This window comes from Patella vulgata, chromosome 4 (assembly GCF_932274485.2).
Source record: "Patella vulgata chromosome 4, xgPatVulg1.2, whole genome shotgun sequence".
Taxonomy (NCBI): domain Eukaryota; kingdom Metazoa; phylum Mollusca; class Gastropoda; family Patellidae; genus Patella; species Patella vulgata.
This window is the reverse complement of record NC_065882.2, coordinates 7,611,362-7,629,042: the sequence shown is the minus strand read 5'-3', so window position 1 is coordinate 7,629,042 and position 17,681 is coordinate 7,611,362.

Here is a 17,681-nt window from a genome sequence, read left to right as displayed (position 1 = left end):
ATTACATCCTATTTTACTAGTCCAGAGGGTTCGAAAATATTTTTAAATCGAAGTTTCATTTAAAAAGGTTTACGTTAGACGTTTCAAACCATTATGTTGAATTTTTCAAAATTTTTAAATAAGGTGTGTTAAGATGAAATTTGTATCATCAATTAATTGAAATATTCTAAAATAGTACAATTTGTTGACCAGAATAAAGATTGGGACATATTATTCAGTTACAGCAAGAGTGATATTGAGCCTTTAACGGATACCTTTTGAAATCATAGACGGTTCCTTTAAGCCAAAGAATGAAAGACATATAAATTATCCAAGCATCAAAACAGTAAGCCGTTACATGTAGAAATCATATTTTAATGGCATTTTCAAAGATCACAGGCGACATATCAGATGCATGTTTAGATTTCAATTAAAATGATATAATGACTCATGGTAGTCGATGTCTATCATTGAAATTAAAAAGCATCCAGTTCTTTTGGTAGGGTGACCCACCATAAATAAATATCTCCATATATCTCGACAATTACGCCACAATATTTATATATATGCCAAGCCTCAAATCAGTTTCACACAATTATAGTCACTAAATAAACGATCATGTTGTACTTAATAAGCTATGACCATTAATCATGTATAAATAATAGACTGAAAACTGGTTCCAAGAGTCGTCCATAACATCCAGACACTTTTGAGTAAAAGATAGGTTACGTGCCCTTGTTTTGAAATTAGTCTCGCTTAACCAGTCTATCGACCATTCTACGTCTGATTGACAGGTCGGGATAATCAAGACTACTTTTTTACGAAACATAACAGAAAGCTAGAACAAGAAATTGAATTTAGAAATAAGCACGTTAGGTAGCTCAACAATCGTTTTAAGAAGCTTGTAAAAGTAAAATGAAACTACTGCTAGTATCATGTTCCTGTGTAACCCGAGTGATTCAGAGATATTATTTGTACTAAACCAAAAGATGCCGCTCTGAACGGTACAGTTAATGATAAAGCGATTTAAAAAATGAAACGAACGTAATTTCTAAATCTGCTGTAATAACCAAGAAGCTTAATTTTACTGCTATTCAAAATCGTCAACAATAAATTTTTTACGGCTGTAATAGTTGATAGATTTGTAGAGAATTGCACGTGCCATGGCTATTTATAGTATCATACTGTCAGAAAGTTGGTCTCAGCACGGCGAATGTGCACGCTTCAGTGGTAGTCTCGAACTATCAGCGGTGGACTGTATTTCTGTGAGTACATGGGTCACCCTACTTTTGGAACCCTTTACCCTACTGTGAGTTTAAATGAGGATATCTTTTAATATTAGTTTTATCATGCTGACATATAACATATATGTATAATTATAAAATTACATTAATAAAAAAAAAAAATAATCATGGGGTTTGGCTAACGTTTTCGGCTCTCTTGAACCCTTCAAGAAAACTGAAAACGCGAATCAAAACCATGTGTTTACTTTATTTTAAACTCATTTTTTATATATATTTCTCTCGGAGGAGTTCAAAGAAACTATATAAATGTTGCGACCATATTAAGCCAAAAAAAACCCCAAACCAATTAGAATTTTCATAACTTATATCGAATTCCAACTGTCAAGGGATCTTTTACGTGCACGCCAATGTGTACCTCGGTTTTTCGTCCCATCCGAACTAGACAGCTTTCCTTGTCGCAGGCCCTCCGTCCTGCATCACTGACAAGGGGAACCACGCCGGAAAATCGGGATGAACTTTCTCGGCCAATGCAGGGATCGAACACCCGACCTCCAGGCTAGCGAGCCAGCGTCTTATCCACTTAGCCACCGTGATCCCCAGGATATATATATATATATATATATATATATATTAAAAAAAGCTAATTAATTCGTCTGTCTATATATATATTTCTTTTCATCTCGTCTGTATGGTTTTTGATTTCTACATCACATAAGAATACTGTATTTTCTGAACAGCTATTGTTCAACAGGCGAACAGATCAGTGGACTACGACGTAATTTGAACAGTTGTCTATTCATTGGCTGTTATGGATATACAAGCAGGAACAGGATAGACTACTGATCAACCTAATTTAGCCTTTGAGAACAATACAATTTATATGGAAGGCAATCACCGGTTTGTAGACATATATCACATGTATTATCTTACTGTTATCAAACACAATCATCACAATCCCCAAACCGAAACGAATTGTAATCCAATGTAATTTCTGATATTGTACCACAATGTAAAAAAAACCCAACAAAACAAAACAAAACAAAAACAAACCAAAGACAGAAACGGAAACGAATTTGAAACTAATTTCATTTCTGATGTTATCCTACATGAGTCGATGGCCGCAACTACCATTGAGTCGATGGCCGCTACTTCCGTTGATTCGATGGCCGCAACTACCGTTGAGTCGATGATCGCTACTTCCATTGAGTCGATGGCCGCAACTACCGTTGAGTCGATGGCCACTACTTCCATTGAGTCGATGGCCGCTACTTCCATTGAGTCGATGGCTGCTATTTCCATTGAGTCGATGGCCGCTACTTCCATTGAGTCGATGGCCGCTACTTCCATTGAGTCGATGGCCGCTACTTCCATTGAGTCGATGGCCGCTATGCTTCCATTGAGTCGATGGCCGCTACTTCCATTGAGTCGATGGCCGCTACTTCCATTGAGTCCATTGAGTCGATGGCTGCAACTACCATTTAGTCGATAGCCGCTCTTCCATTGAGTCGATGGCCGCTACTTCCATTGAGTCGTTGGCTGCTACTACCATTGAGTCGTGGCCGCTCTTCCATTGAGTCGATGGCTGCTATTTCCATTGAGTCGATGGCTGCTATTTCCATTGAGTCGATGGCCGCAACTACCATTGGGGCGATGGCCGCTACTTCCATTGCGTCGATGGCTGCTACTACTATTGAGTCGATGGCCGCTACTTCTGCAAATTAATTTCTAAAACAATATTTTAAAATTCATTAAGATTTAATTTGTTGGAAGTATATCTGGAAACAGATTGGTAGGAACGGTGATCATTTGAACTGGAGCATTCGAGACTATTAGTAAACAGATCGTAGGAACGGTGACCATTTGAACTGGAGCATTCGAGACTATAGTAAACGCGTCACGTTGGACGCATGGAAATTGGACATATAAATAATGGACTAACCCCACTGCCCCCACCCCCCATTTAGCAGCAAAACCACTCAGAAACGACTGGGAATCAGAGTTCACAGAGTCTGGCATCATACGCGGCCCGCAAGTGAGGGTGTGTGTGTGTATGGGGTCTAGAGCAAATTCAAGTCTCGCCACCCACCAACTTATAAAGGTTCCCAAATCTATATAAGAACATTAACTTCTTTAGAGGCCCAAGAGTTTACCGTGTTCGACTCCAGTGTTGGCCGAGAAAGTTCATCAGGATTGTCCGGCATTGTTCCCTCCATGTCATTGGTTCAGGATAGTCGTTCGTGTGGGACGACAATCTGTGGTTCCGTGTACCCTTGTCAGTTATAATTGTCGGCCGTAGCGCCGCTGTTTGGGCAAAAGTTCTCTCATAGTACAGAACATGGTGTATGCCCGTATTCATTAGCCCAGTCGGGGTAGCAGAGTCGGACGTTAAACCCTAGTTCATTTCATTATAAAGTGTTGAGGCTGGTATATGTATCTACCATTATATGTAGGAGTGTGTGTGTGTGTGCGTTGGTGGGGGCCTAACGCATGCGCTGTAGATCATGGGGGTGTTGGGTGGCCGAATGGTTAGCGCGTGTGCGTTGTATCAAACAGTCTGTCATTAATTCAACTGGCTTAGTTTCGATTCCCCGGTTGTACGTGACAATGAGTAGGGTTGCCTGTCCAACCTCGTGGGTTTTCTCCGGGTCCTCCGGTTTCCTCCCACTGCTAAAAACCCTACGCGCAAGCGAATTATTGAAATAAAATTGAAGCATATGTTAGTCCTGAAATGACCTAGTTTGTGTCGAGTGGACGTTAAACCCCATTGCTCTCTCTCTCTCTCTCTCTCTCTCTCTGTAGATCAAGAGATCTGACGTTTAGTCAAGTTTTGTCGTTTCGATCCCCCGCTTCCACGTGGGAAGTGGTAGGATCGTTATCCGTTCTGTCATCGCATCCATCATTTTATTTATTTCATAATAAGAAATATGAATTGGTAAAATGAAAATCCACACGGATGGCTTAGTTAAAATTAAAGGGCAACATAAAAACTCAAAATATAACATGCATGACATCATTCATGGCTGTTAAACCAATGCTGTAGTCGTGACAAGGATAGATAATATAACATGCATGGACAATTCTCATGCGCCCCGATGAGTTTCATCATCACATCATGGCTGTTAAAACAATGCTGTAGTCGTGACAAGGATAGATAATGACTTATGGGAGCTCATTTGTGTAATTTTAAAATGAAGAAGCTTGATAGCTTTTCTTGTGTTCTGTCAAAAATTGCATAATGATTAATTGTCCTCTGGCACGAACAGCGAGATTTATTTCAATTGTAAATCCCATTGCAATTGTAACTGTTTTACAATTTTTTAAAAAATCGTATTCTCTACGATAAATTTATCCACTTCATTAATTAAAGATACGTTATGGAAGATTTGATAAAGAGCTGGCAGTTCTCACTATAATAGCTGGCAGTTCTCACTATAATAGCTAAAAACCAGATAATGTAAAGAGAATATGCAATACGATAAAGCTACGATAAAAAAAACAAAACAACATAGTTTCGATTATCCACTTTTGGATTAAATTATCAATAAGCGTTGAACAGCAATTGGACTCAAATCCAGGGAAAATCCGACACATAAGATCGCATGGAAAGTTGATTAAGTTCCAGGGACGGATCCAAGGGGAAGGGGTCGAAATCCCCCCTTGCTCAGCTACATAAAAAAAATTGTAAAACAACCTTTTTTATGAGAAAAGTTTCTCGGCCGTGTGCATTATCCTTTATCGTCAGATGTGGAACAGTATGGGTACTCAAAGCAAGAGATAATGATATAAACATTATGTGATATCACAATTAATGCTTTGAATCCATCAAATTGAATAACAATGTCATTGTATTAATTCATAATAAAAATTGACGTCAAACGGGATGTTGAATTTCTCTGTTTAAAAACCTCAATGTGTATGTATATACGCCAAAATGACGATAGATACCATGCGGGGGGGGGGGGGGGAAAGATACATTGTCTCAGGAACCTGGCAAACCCCCTCCTGCGAAAATTCCTGGATCCACCCCTGAGTTCTTTTCGTGTTAATAAATGTCTAATTAATAGTTTATATAACATTTTATGCCCAAAGAAAGACCTGCAATAGGCAGATGATTTAGCCCTTGCATAATGTATGTTTGGCTCTTGCATAGTGTATGTTTAATTAAACATACATTATGCAAGAGCTAAATCTGCCTATCGCTGATCTTTTATCTGGCTTCAAATGATATAAAAAATTATTATTAATATATTCATTCACATTAAAGCTCAATAATATATTTTTTTAGGTTGTGAAAGTTTCTTTGTGTCCTCTTGTTAGTGGTGCAGATGGGACAAAAAAGACCGAGGTCCCGTGTATACATTGGCATGCACGTAAAAGATCCCTTGGCAGATGGAATTCGATGTAATAGTAGGCCAAATGAAAACCCACGAGGTTGGGCAGGCGACCCTACCCCTTGTCACGTACAACCAGGGAATCAAAACCACGCCATGTGACTCACACGCTGATCAGCAGTGAATATTCGCTAGGCCGCTACAATCACTGATAAGGATGAGATCGATGCGGCTTAATGAGCCAGAAATATTAACTTTTTTCCTCCGACATATTAAATTCTAAAACATTTTTTTGTGTATTAGAAAAATAAATAAAGGCGTTTTTTCCTATTTAGTGTAAATGGGTATTAAAATGTGTAAAAGGCTCCATTCTGTCCAAACTAGAACGTCTTATGTAAACAATGCATGCGCCCTTGAGCCAATGATTGACGTCGCGTGTTGAAGGTAGTCATCGACCCCCCCGAAGGCGTATGATAACATGTATTGCAGGTAATTTGTATTCAGGAAGCTATAATATAGTCCATGTAACAACTTTAATGCTGAACATAACAATTTGTGATAATATAAAATATACATTAGTTTGATCTAGGGAAGTAAAATTGATCCTAAATAAATGAGTTCGTGATGTTATAATTATTGTAGAATGATGCTACAGCAGAGTTCGAGTTACCCTTTGAAATTGTATAAACTGAACAAAACTGCCTTTCACCACACTAATCTTACGGAAATAATCGAGAAAATCAGATGCGTTTAAAGGGCAAATCCCGATAATGTTTTGGAGAATAAAACTGCTTAATTTTGTGTTAAAATCCCTTAAAATCCTATACCTTAGGTCCGAGCAACTAACTCAATATACGTGATACGATTTCAAACAACTTCAACCCGCCAGTCTTCATCTGGAAATGGAGACCGGTGTCCCAAGCTGTATTATGCAGTGTCTGGATAAAACAAGACTTTTATTTTATAAAAATAATGTGTAGATGAAATTTACCTCTCGTTATCCAGTACAGCACACGAGTCATTCATTGTATGGACCTCTAAAGGAACGGGAATCCATTATCAGGTCACCCAACGAAAAAATTGAGCCGAAATCTTAAAAGGGTTACGTGTCCGGATAAACATTTTTGACTTTCACGTCCAAACGGCTCAATATTTTGAGCTGAAATTTTGAGACAAGGTTAATACACCATTTCTCTATATTCTGGCCAGAGGCGTAGGAGCTCAAAGTAATTCAGGGGGCATAAGAGAAAATTGCCCGAAATCAATACCGTTTTTTCGGGCATACATATCATAAGAGAGCTTCGGGCATATTTTCGGGCATGCAGTGGACAAGAAAAAGACGAGAAAATACTTTTCGGGCAGTGTGGATCTCATAGAAATAAGTTAGTTATATTTTTTCTCTAAACGTTAATAGAAAAAAAAGGTCGTCGAATTTTTCATTGCCCGAAAATAAATTTTTTGGGGGGTCCCCCGGCTCCTACGCCAATGATTCTGGCGCTTAAATTTCATACGTACTCATACTTTTATATTTGAGACTCTGTTCAAATTGGGATAGTCACTTTAAGTACGTTTCTTGATGAAAGGTGCTTTAATATTCCATTTTCCATCCTATCATGTATATATTATATACGCGGTAAAAGCTCTAGCTAAAATGGAATTTGTATTTTCTTTCTAAAAATATCTCAAAATGAAATAGGTTTTAACGTCCTACTGCTCTACTCCAACTGGGCTAATGAAGACGGGAATACACCATACAGTGTGCTATGAGTGAAATTTTGCCTGGACAGCTGCACTATAGCCTACTCTTATATCGAATTCCAACGGCCAGGGGATCTTTTACGTGCATGCCAATGTATACACGAGATCTTGGTTTTTCGTACCATCCGAACAACTAGACAGTTGTCCTTGTCAGCCCCTCCGTCCTGCACCACTAAAAAGGGGAAACCACTTCGGAAATATGTGGTTAATACGTAATTATTTATATACATTGTAACAGATGATGACACCTAACAAAGGGCAGACAACTTTGGTTATGATTTTGTGTATATCAAAATGAAGTAAAGTGATTGATTTTTTACCTGGACCCAAATTTTCATGTGGACGTATTATGCCGTCGCCCATGTTCTTCCGTCGACAATTTGTGTGGAGACAACTTGATGAAACTAAAAATATAGGTCAATCCCTCAAAGATCTCGGTTCGTTTCGATATTGGCCTGTATCGTACGAAAAACTTGTGGATACTCTAGAGGTCACAATGTTGATCCGATTTTGATTAAACTTGAAATACATGTTTATAACCCAAAGATCTTGGTTCAATTCGATATTTGCGCATATCGGATCGTAACTTCCAGAATTATGGCGTATTTAGCTTTTGGTCCCTCTTGATGGTCACAATTTTCATCCATTTAAAAAAAACCCCATAGGGATGGTTGAGTTCGATTTTTCGTAAATAGTGTAAAGGTATGTAATACTAAGGTGGCGGACCCACTAGGGGTCACAATTTTTATCTGATTTTGATGATACATAGAATATGTTTATATCCCGAAGATCTAGGTTCCTGTAGAGATTCACGCATATCGGACCGTAACTTCCTGGATTATGGGCCCTGATTGTACGAAAAATCGCTTCTTTCATTTTTAGCTTGTCCTCTCGCAAAATGTGAGCGTATATTGCATGGCAACCGCCTGTTTTTTATTTATGTATCTATCTACCGTAATAATAGAAAGTACTTGTAGGTATAGAGTTAATGTATATAATACGAAATAAAACACGGTTGGTGCATTATTTAGTCCAAACGGAATATGTGATAATCAATACATTACCAAAATACACAGGGTAGCGCAGTTTATTTTCTATTCAAGGAGAATTCAAAGTGTGGGTGTCAGACAAAGATTGTTATTTTAAAACTTATGTAAAAATCAACCTACGAAAATACCAAGTAGTCATTACTCAAAAATCGCCGACGCCTCATTAAGAAAATACACAAGCTATAAAAAACTATAGAAAAATGCTATATTATAACTCGCTATAGAACAATTTTATATTAAAACTCTATTGAACAATTATATATTAAAATTCCAGCAAACTCTATTGAAAAATTCCTAATGCATCCATAACAATTGAAAGATGATAAAGCACCTAATCACTTAAAGATTTATAATAAATACAATACCCGGTTGGGTATCACTTAGAGAGAGAGAGAGAGAAATCGGGTTTAACGTCCACTCGACACAAACTAGGTCATTTCGGGACTAACATGGTTTTTAATTTTATTTCAATAATTCGCTTGCGCGTAGGGGTCTTTAGCAGTGGGAGGAAATCGGGGGACCCGGAGAAAACCCAGAGGTTGGACAGGCGACCCTACTCCTTGTCACGTACAACCGAGGAATCGAAACCACGCCAGTTGACTCAATGACAGACCGTATGATACAGCGCGCACATGCTAACCATTCGGCCATCCAACCCCCCGAGAGAGAGAAGAGAGATAGAGAAAGCTTTAATCAAACCAGTCAAAGGGTCATTAACAACAACATATATCATAACGAATGGATGTTTTTATTATGATTATTGAATTGATTTGTCGGTAAATATTGATGTAGTAGTTGGCTTCTAGATTTGATTAATTCATGTTCATATACTTTTAGATAAATAATGTATCAGATATTCTTTCAACAGTCTACATCTATTCTTTGTTTGGCTTTTGGATTGGTTTCTGTTTCCTTCAATCGATTGTGTCTTGATTGTTATAAATGATGTATTATAGACATGCTGTCAACATTGTTTGGCGTTTGGTTGCTATTTCCTTAAATCGAGTGTGTCATGATTATTGTTGTTTCTTTAATTAAAATGAACCGATCGGGTTGCGAATGGTGGAATAGGTGCGGGTGAGATTATTAGGTCTGTCATTGAGTCAAGTGGCGTGGTTCACATTCCCCGCTTGTACGTGACAAGGAGTAGGTTCGCCTGTGCAACATTGTGGGTTTTCTCCGGATCCCGCGGTTTCTTCCCACAGCTAAAGACTCCTACGCGTAAGCGAATTACTCAAGTATGTTTACCCGAAATGACCAACTCTCTCTCTCTCTCTCTCTCTCTCTCTCTCTCTCGCCATGGCCCCCTGTTTCTTTAAACTGAATAAGTCTCAATTATTGGTTACGTGTTTCATCAAAATATGATTTATTTTTGTTATTCATAAAGGTATTAATAAATATGTCAAGATTAAAGTTCAATATATTTATTAATCAAATGATAACAAACACAGCTAATTAAACAGGAAAACTCGATTTCAATTGGGCTATAAATCAATGTAAAACATACAATATAACCTAATTGATTATTTATACTCCCACAGGCCTATTGACAAAAAACGGAGCAGAACATTGGGACGTTTCATTTCCTATTGAAAAACAAAACGAACCCAGCGCTTGTCCGGTTAAGATTAAAGATACATATATTTGGACTAAAAACATATTCAAACTAATTAATTTATCATAATTTTGCTTCAAATCCGTCTCAAAACACTGTAATTGCCAAGGAATACCCTGCAATAAAAATCGATCAAAAGAGGTCATGTTTGTGTCATGTGACTTACCTCTCTCGGTACCTATTGCAACGGGTGCGAAGTTGGAGGAGAATTCATTGTATACACAAGACGATGTTGTTTTTAATCGCTTACTATTCATTACAAATATCGAATCCTAATTAAATTCTCGGATTATCCACTACCCGCGTCTTTTCCCGTCATTTTTATCTCAGAAAGTGCCGTACGTCTAACTCTTTATAAAGTTTATCAACATGTACACCAAGCGCTCAATCTTGGCGTGCAACCTTCATCGTCACGCGTGCAGGTATCCCTAATCGTCGGGCTGTCGATGAAGGGAATCCTTACATTTTTGTCCTGTATACGCCCCATGATTGTTTTTCAGGCAATCCAGTATTTTTCTAGTAGGATTGGATATCTCTAATTTACATATATACCAAAATTGCCATACTTTTATTGGAAATAACCACCCGATAAATACTTTTCTGGGAACCTATCTTTAAATATTATTGGTGCATTTGCGTGTATCACTGAATTTTACATTGACACGGAAAAGTTATTTAAATATGACAAAATTTATTATTTATACCCCACAGCCATGTTGAAAAAATCGGAGCAGAACAGTGGAAGGTTGAACCTCATTTCATTTCCTATTGAAAAACAAACAACAAACCCAGCGCTTGTCCTGTTGAGATTAATTATTATTGGTCCTTTTAAGATTAATTATTATTGGTCCTTTTAAGATTAATTATTATTGGGACATTTGCGGGTATCACTGAATTTTACATTGATACAGAAAAGTTATTTTAACGGAGTTTGTTCCATTGTAGTTACATGTTGAGTTTTGAACCTCAATTGAATTTACAACAAACGATTGCATCCAGTTGACGGCCCGGACAACTTGGTTGGAATGGGTTCCAAGAGACTGTTCCTCAGGAATATCATGTCATCGTTAAAGGGGCATTATGGAAGATTAGATAATAGTAAAAAAAATCAGATAATGTAAAGGGAATATGCTGATAATTTCAGTCAAATTGCTCCACCGGTGTTAAACCGAGATATTAGCGATTAAATGTTAGGCAGATTTAGCTCTTGCACCTCATTTACTTATATTTTTGACCGGAGTAACCGACGAAAACCCACAAGTACGATGAACCGGTCTTGATCGGCCCCTTATGGACAGGAGTCTCGTATGGTACCAAGTTTTTTTTATAGAAATATTAAGTTATTTGTTTACTAAACATTGTCTTTCGTTGTCTGTATATAAAGGGGTGTTGGATGGCCGAATGGTTAGCGCGTGCGCGTTGTATCATAAGGTCTGTCGAAGGTGGGTCTAACCTCGTGGGTTTTCTCCTGGTCTCCCGGTTTCCTCCCACTGCTAAAGACCCCTACGCGCAAGCGAATTATTGAAATAAAATTAAACCATATGTTAGTACCGAAATACTGAAGTATGTTAGTCCCGAAATGACCTAATTTGTGTCGCGTGGACGTTACCTCCCCCCCCCTCTCTCTCTCTGTAATGCGTCACATCTATTAATAGTACAGCACATTTTCTAGTTGATTCGAACTTGTAACTGTTGATATTACTGCAATAAAATTATTGTTATTCTTACAATAATAAATTAAATCTGGTCTAAAGACATGAATGGGCTATGACGTTCTTTAACGTATTTGTATGATCTGTGTTCTATAAGTTTGTACGAAACAACTCTTGTTATTAAATTTATAAAGACAATAACAATCATTCAAGTATAGTTAATTCAATTTGTCCCGTCTGTTATGAAAACAGACCCACATATTCAGCAAGGGAATTTATATATTTACATCTCGCATTTGTCAGTATGTCTGAAAACAAATGTGATCTGTGCCAGCTGCGGATGGACCGTGGAACTAATGAACCGTAATAATCTTGGGGGACATCAGAAATGACTTCGGGAACCGCGGTGGCTGAGTGAGTAAGGCGTTGGCTCGCACATCTGGACGTCCTGTTTTAGATCCAGTTGTTAGCCGAAAAAGTTCATCTGGATTTTCCGGCGTGGTTTCCCCCTTGTTGGATGTGTGGGACAGGGGGTCTGGCAAAGGGCAATGTATAGCCGTTAGTGTGAAACTAAAAACTGAGGCCCTACATACACATTGATGCACACGTAAAAGATCTCATGGTAGTCGGAATTCGATATAAGAGTAGTCCAGTAGGAAGTTAAACTCAATTTAATTTTATTTCAGTTTATTTTAGAAGTGACTTAGAGAGAGAGAAACAGAAATGGGGTTTAACGTCCACTCGAAACAAACTAGGTCATTTCGGGACCAACACATCGTTCAATTTTATTTCAATGATTCGCTTGCGCGTAGGGGTCTTTAGCAGTGTGTGTGTGTGGGGGGGGGGAACCGGAGGACCCTGAGAAAACCCACGAGGTTAGTCAGGCGACCCTACTCCTTGTCACGTACAACCAGTTGTCTTAATGACAAACCGTATGATACAGCGCGCTCGTGCTAACCATTCGGCCATCCAACCCCCCGACTCGAGTTCAGACAAATCTACTAACGAAAATATTGTATGTGCTGTTTGTGATTTTATTAAATTATCCTAGCGCTTTGAAATTTAATAATTAATAATTATCAACTCAAATAACTGCACCCTGTCGAATAGTTTCATTATGGATGTTACACAGTCGTATTGAAGTCCTTTGTACATTGGATCTCGCCCACCCACCTTAAAATACCTGCCCACGATTTTGAGGTAACAAACTAAAACTCAGCAGTCGAGTATCGACCGCTTCTTGGTCCTGATGTTAGCTAAAACTTGGTTATATTCTTCCTGTAATCTTATTATATATGGGGATCACGTGGCTAAGTGGGTAAGACGCTGGCTCGCTAGCCTGGAGGTCGGGTGTTCGATCCCTGCATTGGCCGAGAAAGTTCATCCAGATTTTCCGGCGTGGTTCTCCCTTGTCAGTGATGCAGGACGGAGGGCCTGACAAGGAAAGCTGTCTAGTCGTTCGGATGGGACGAAAAACCGAGGTCCCGTGTACACATTGGCGTGCACGTAAAAGATCCCTTGGCAGTTGGAATTCGATATAAGAGTAGGTCGTAGTGCCGCTGTCCGGGCAAAATTTCCCTCATAGCACACTGTATGGCGTATGCCCGTCTTCATTAGCCCAGGTTAGGAGCAGAACAGTAGGACGTTAAACTCCATTTCATTTCATTTCATTTCTTATTATATATGTACTTTAATACTCGATATACATGTATATTGGTAATTATAATATAATAAGCAGCAAAAGAAACGTCAGATAGGTATGTTACTCTCAATAGACTGGTTGCATAAAACTTGCCAAATGTTTTTTTGTATAATTCTGACCACATCTTCAACTTTACCCGAGCCATAAGGCTCCTTCCCAAACACAGAATTGAACCCAGGAAATGTTCTCAAAAACGCAACCTGACTTCTGAGATGGTAATGTTTTCTTCGTGATTTTCATGTAACTTATGCCGCACGTGCTGTTCACCAGGACCAGCCCTATAAAATGCACCGCCATACATGATTTAATCATGCACACGTCAGCAGCATGCCACGACTCACGACAGCTCAGAGAAACCAGGCGCTTGGAAGACTCGACGCTGGTCACGCTGCCCAAGCCGTTGCCAATCACTTCCAGGTCAATGTTCGGACCATCTACAGGCTTCAGCAACGCTTGTGGGCCACACGGAAGACCCATCAGTACTGATACAGTGCGCCAACGTTTCAACAGAGAGAACATCCATTGCCGTAGACCTTACCGTGGACCGACCCTCACCCCTCGCCATCGATGTGAACGTCTACAGTTTGTCCAACAACACCAGAACTGGCGACACAGGCAATGGAGAACTGTTCTGTTCACAGATGAGAGTCGGTATTGCAGATGGCAGGACCAGAATATGAAGTCGACGTGGCCAGCGTTATTCTGACCAATGTGTCATGGAACGAGACTCATGGGGAGGTCCAAGCATAATGGTTTGGGTTGGAATCGGCCTGACCCAGAGAGTGGGTCCTGTGGTGTTTCAAAATCTTGGCCCAGGGAGAGGAGGTGGCATCACAACAGTGCGCTACCTCGATCAAGCTCTCAGACCTCACGTCATACTTGAAGTTGGCCATATCAAATAGACCTAACCCTACATAACAATAGCACGATGGTTGACGAGAAAGCAGGACGTTAAATCCCATTCCGTTTCACAAGCTTTTATTTACTTATTTGTATAACCATAATTTAAAATTGTAACAATTTACGCATATTAACACCACGAGCAAAAGCTAATGGTAAGTTTTCGGGCAATTAGTTTAAAATAACACCAAATAGCGGAAAGACAAATCACTGAAAGGTCACATCTAAATCAATATTTATTTCGAGGTGTTAAATCCATTTACTGCGAATCATTACTTCCAGATCATCTAACATCAAAGTAACACCATTTATTTTCATGCTCAATGTGTTATTTTAGATACACGTACAGAGATCGAGAAGTGTCCAGGTTTAAAGATACATTAATGTACCCATTTTTCCTTGAACAGTGCATCGAATGATGGACTATCGATTTTTGGTATGACGTCAAAACTCCAAGATGGCTGCGATGACGTGACATTCGGTACCCAGTCCATAGTATGTCCGGGCTTGTTAAATCAAAATTAAAAACAAAGAAGCCCTAAATATGCTATTTGTAAGCGCCTAATCTTCCTGTTGGAGTTATTTGTAACGGCTACAAATGTTACATACATAATTGAACAGGCATTTATTCACATGGGAAACACACGATCAACTCTCTAGACCATCGGGTGGCCATGATATTGAATGAAGTAAAGCACCCGTGCCATTTAATAATTTAATGACTGCGCCCAGAATAAATTAATTTGTCTATTGATGTAGCAATAGATGTCGTGTCAAACATTTAGACATCCAGGGGGGTTGGATGGCCGAATGGTTAGCACGTGCGTGCGCTGTATCATAAGGCCTGTAATTGAGTCAACTGGCGTGGTTTCGAATCCCCGGTTGTACGTGACAAGGAGTAGGGTCGCCTGCCCAACCTCGTGGGTTTTCTCAGGGTCCTCCGGTTTCCTCCCACTGCTAAAGACCCCTACGCGCAAGCGAATTATTGAAATAAAATTAAACCATATGTTAGTCCCGAAATGACCTAGTTTGTGTCGAGTGGACGTTAAACCCCATTTCTCTCTCTCTCTCTCTCTCTCTTTAGACATCCACAACTTTTGTCGGAATAGGCTAAAGTAATTGATTGAATTTTTAACATATTTATTTTTATTATCTATTTTTTAAATGTTATAACGAGAACTGTCAGCTCTTTATCTAAATCTTACATAATGTATCTTTAATGATCAAAGCAACATAAATCATATAGTAACTGAACTATTATAACAACGACAAAGACAGCTGTCTAGTCGTACGGATGGGACGAACAACCGAGGTCCCCTGTATACATTGGCGTGCATGTAAAAGATACCTTGACAGTTGGAATTCGATATAAGAGTAGGCCGTAGTGCCACTGTCTGGGCAAAATTTCCCTCATAGCACACTGTATGGCGTGTATACATTGGCGTGACATAAAAGATCCCTTGACAGTTGGAATTCGATATAAGAGTAGGCCGTAGTGCCGTGGCAGGGCAAAATTTCCCTCATAGCACACTGTATGGTGTATGCCCGTCTTCATTAGCCCAGTCCGGAGCAGAACAGTAGGACGTTAAACCCCATTTAATTTCATTTCATTCTAGCCTATCATACATAATACAGCTTTAAATAAAAATGCTAGATATTGAAGTCCATCAATAAAGTATTTATAATTTGGTTGCGCGGAATGTAAATGTCATATGAATATCTAAATATAAGGTACAATTTGTCGAAAGGAAAACAGATCTTCGTTATGGGTTCTCTGAAATTATCCTATTTTGGTCTTCTATAAATCTTTAATGTTTTTGATCACACCGAAATGCGCCAGTGACGGATTTATACATTTTGTTTCACTAAGACAAACACAAGACCAAAACAGACAGATTAATCCACTCCGTGACAAGCTTCTACTTGACTATGATTAGCCAGCAGATTGTTTTCTCGAGTCCAAGTGTGATGTTTGCGCGGTTTTATAATGACCGATTTCAGACGACCGTATAAGTGCTGTTGGTGGCTTCCATAGATACACTTATATATAAAAAGAAGTATCAAACTATATTGGTTTGACTTAGCAAGGAGATCGTGTTCTTGATTCCAATGTATGTGAAACACCTTTATTTAAAATACAGGTGTGAAGTCATTCTTTGACGTTGGCGTACCATTAATCAAATAATGGTAAGGGCAATGTGCCAAACATATATTATTTATACTAGTTGAAATTTTGGACCCGTGTGACGTATTTTATTGCAAAGCACGTGTGTGAGAGAGATGGGGTTTAAAGTCCACTCGCCACAAACTAGGTCATTTCGGGACTAACACATCGTTCAATTTTATTTCAATAATTCGATTGAGCGTAGGGGTCTTAAGCAGTGGGAGGAAACCGGAGGACCCGGAGAAAACACACGAGGTTGGACAGGCGACCCTACTCCTTGTCAAGTACAACCGTGGAATCGAAACCCCGTCATTTGAATCAATGACAGACCTTATGATACAGCGCGCACGTGCTAACCATTCGACCCCCCCCCCCTGCAAAGCACGTGCGAGTGTGTATTTTAAGTTGTTTAATGGTCTCGAACTTGAGACATTGCGTAATATATTGACACAACTATTGGTGACTAACGTCCATCGTGTTGTTTCAATATATTACTTAATGTCTAGCTCTCGACCACTAAACTACACTTAATGTAGGCTTTCACCCAAGGATAGTGTGTACCAGAACAACCGCAGGGGCGGATCTAGGAATTTTGAAAAGGGGGGGGGGGCGCCGCAAAATGAGGGCACTGACCTCGGAGACGGGGCACGCCGCTGCGAGGGGGGGGGGGTCCCCCAAGAAAATTATCCGTCATTTCCTTGCATCTGTAGCCATTCCAAGAGCTATTTGGCTGATATTTTCGTCTAAGTAAACGTTCGGAAATCGTTGAAAAAGAGCCTTAAAATGGAGCAAAAAAGCCAGTTGAACATGCGACTCGAAAATTGTCAAGGTGAGCGAGGCATTATGATGGGTAAAAAGACGAATCTATACCCTAGCCACTTCACTATTTAAGCCTTGTAACTTGTACTGTGTACTGTCCACACATGAAACAATGCTACACCAAGTTGCACTCATGCGCGTCGGTGATGGACATTAGTGTATACACCGCCGATTCCACAAGATACTATCATTGATGTCTGTCTTTAGTCACTCTATAGGATTAGGGCACCGTCAGCTAAACAATAAGAATTCGTTTGAAAGTGGAAGCATTAATTAGACCAAACTGGTGTGTTTGAGTCGATGGTTTGAGTCATTTGGGATCCCTGCAACGGGTTGGGAACGGACATATTTGGGTCTGAGAAAAGGCACTTTCAGCAGTAAAAAAGAGCACTGTCAAACGATTGGTGAACTGATGAAGGCAGCAACCACAGCAAAAATCAGGGAAATCCCAAAAGAGGAATGTATTCC